General features: G+C 50.7%; 1 pseudogene; it reads right to left on the bottom strand.

Moving 5' to 3' along the window:
• Positions 1 to 1,115, bottom strand: part of LOC119571764 — a 3,028-nt pseudogene extending 1,913 nt beyond the window's left edge.
• Positions 1,116 to 2,842: the final 1,727 nt, after the last annotated feature.

The raw sequence follows: 2,842 nt of genomic DNA, 5'->3' as shown, positions 1-2,842 counted from the left end.
GCATTCTAATCACTGGCTTGCCTGTTTTCCCATATTTTGTACACCTAGGTACTAATGGGTTCTCTTTGGCACTCCGGCCCGAAGGCTACTCCTAGAAACTTTCTCTGGTCCTGGCATCAATAAGGTCGCTGACCCTTGTCTTATAGGATCCTCTTGGAAGTGCTTGAGGATTTACGTTAACCTAATGGGTGATCAGGGAAACTCAGCAAGACTTAGTATACTTTACTGAAGGTGTGTGGACCGGCAACATCTGTGGGCGGCCTCACCCGGCGTGGGTAATGGCTGGGGAGGGGCGCAGTCAGAAGGTGAAGGATAGATGTTTGGACCTATATCTCAGGAAAGAGTAAACTGATAACTGCCCAGACTCGAGTAGGCCTACTCTAGTTTCCCGAGTCTCTTAGGAGAAAGAAAGTGGACGGCAGCGCATAAGAAAATATTGTATACAGTTTTAAAGATACAAACATGTAATACGAGCATTGTGTCAGTTGGGTGGGTGCTTCATGTGCAAGGTGATGTGAAGCGAGGGTGTGGTAGCCTAGATAGAGCTTGCATGCCTTCCTGCTTGCAGCTGCCACCACTTGCTAGCCTAGTTCGAAAAAGGGAGCACTCTGCATAAGCCTCCCCTACCAGTTCACAGCCTCTCCGTCATTGAGACTTCTGCAGTGCCTCCTCATGGCCACCCATGGATACTGGCACCTTGTGGTCCCGAGCTAAACTGTGGGGGATCTCGGTGCAGCAGGAGGCCCCAGAGGTACGGAGCCATGGCCCACCACGTTTGGACACACCCTACTAACTCCTGCCCCTCAGCCACTCTGAGGTAATTGGGTGGCTCGGAGGAGGTGGGCCTTGCCAGCCCTCCTCCCTACAGATTACTCTCTGGCATCATCCGAAATAAATGGATGTGCTGGTGGGAGGGGTGCTGTTCCTACTACCTAGCAAGTAAAGTGGGTTGTGGGTCCTGTTGGGAGGGCAAATGTCGGGGCACCGGATGGGAACGCTGTCCCACTTGGGACAGCCAACCCACCATGAAGCTTTTGGGGCAAAGCCTTAGGGAACACACAAATGCGGAATACAGCTGTGACTGAGCTGGCTATGAGATGTCTGTCGGCCTCCATGGCTCATTAACTGATCCCAGCAGCGAGAATGGCCTTCTTCTCCAGGTCTTTGCTAGGTCCCAGAGAATGAGAATCTCTGGCTCCTGGTAGCAGCACTCCAACCCGCATTGCTGGACATGGACACTTGAAGCAACGCAGGAGTCCAATGGCGTATGCCCGAGGGCAAGACAGATTCCATCTCTCTGGAGACATTGGAGGCCACTGAAGTGTGTCGCATGGCTCGGCTGAATGGCAATCAGGTCTTGTGTCACTCTTTGGTGCGTAGGGCTCGGACACTGCTGAGAAGGGACAAGGAACAGTTCATCAGGAATCTTGCTGAGAAGATTGAAGGCCATTTCTGGTAAATGACCTTCGCCCTGCCTACCAAGCCCTGAGAAAACTTAACTCTAAGCCTCCTCACAGATGACTGCAGTCCGTCAGTGGATGGACAGATCATCTCAGATCATTTTGGGGTTCGTGAATGTTGGGCTGAGTATTTTGAGCAGCTGTACCAGGTAGACCCTCCAACAGTTAGCTTGGATGCAAGCGATATCACAATACCTGTGCCAGACCTATCCATCAGTGAGAACCCTCCTATCCTAACGGAGGTTAGGATGGCAATTTCCAAGCTGAAATGTGGGAAAGCTGCAGGCATATGAGATATCCCTGCTGAAATTCTAAGGCTGGGAGTGAACCTATGACTCGGGGCTTGCATGCAGTCTTGACATGCCATCTGGCAGTCTGGTACTATTCCCCCTGACCTGTTGAAGGGCATGGTCATCCCTCTCGGAATGGAAAAGGGGATCGTTTGGACTGTAGCAACTACCGTGGCGTTACACTGCTCAGCATACCAGGCATACCAGGTTTTCGCCCACATTCTTCTGAACGGATCTGCGACTACCTACTAAGGCACCTGAGACTGGAGCAGTCTGGATTCACTCCTGGCAAGTGCTTTGAGTATTTGTGGAACGCCGTCATGAGTTTGGTTTGTGGGTTGCTTGCAGCCTACGTCGACCTCAAGGAGGTGTTTGTCTCGGTGCATCGTGAATCGCTATGGGAGATCCTGAGACTCAGGGAAATTCCAACACAGATTATTGGCCTAATACCAAGCCTATTTACCGGTACTGAAAGTGTGGTGGTGGCCTGTCAAACTTCTTCTCTGTTAATTCAGGGTGACATCAACACTTTTCAACACCTGCATGGACTGGATAATGGGCAGAGCTACTACCCAAAGTCAGTGTGGAGCAGCACTGGGCAATATCAAGGTCTCAGACCTTGACTTTGCTGATGGTGTTTGCTATCCCATCTGAATCCCTGGAGTCACTGGTGGCGGCTCTTGATACCGTTTGCAATGAGGTGAGCTCTTAGGCCTAGAGTTCTCCTGGATCAAATCAAGATTCTGGACTTTTGGGGGGCCTGTTTAGAGGAACCAGTTCAGTTGGTCCATGCTTATGGTGAGGACATTGAAGTCATAGAGAGCTTTGTATACCCTGGTAGCGTAGTCCATATCTCTGGACTGTCAGACCAAGAAGTCAATAGACGGATTGGTCAGGAGCCATGAACTCAATCAACAAGAGCATCTGGAGATGTCGATACCAATGCAGAAGGACCAAGCTACATGTCTTCAAGGTCTTGATACTGTCAGTTTTGCTCTATGGAAGCGAAACCTGGACGCTATCCAATGCCTTGGAGTCTCGTCCTTGATGCCTTTTGTAACAAGTCCCTTCACCGGATCATGGGGTACAGTT

The sequence above is a fragment of the Penaeus monodon genome, unplaced genomic scaffold, assembly GCF_015228065.2.
Source record: "Penaeus monodon isolate SGIC_2016 unplaced genomic scaffold, NSTDA_Pmon_1 PmonScaffold_7876, whole genome shotgun sequence".
Classification (NCBI taxonomy): domain Eukaryota; kingdom Metazoa; phylum Arthropoda; class Malacostraca; order Decapoda; family Penaeidae; genus Penaeus; species Penaeus monodon.
Note: the sequence above shows the minus strand (reverse complement) of the source record. Positions and strands in the feature narration are given on the sequence as shown.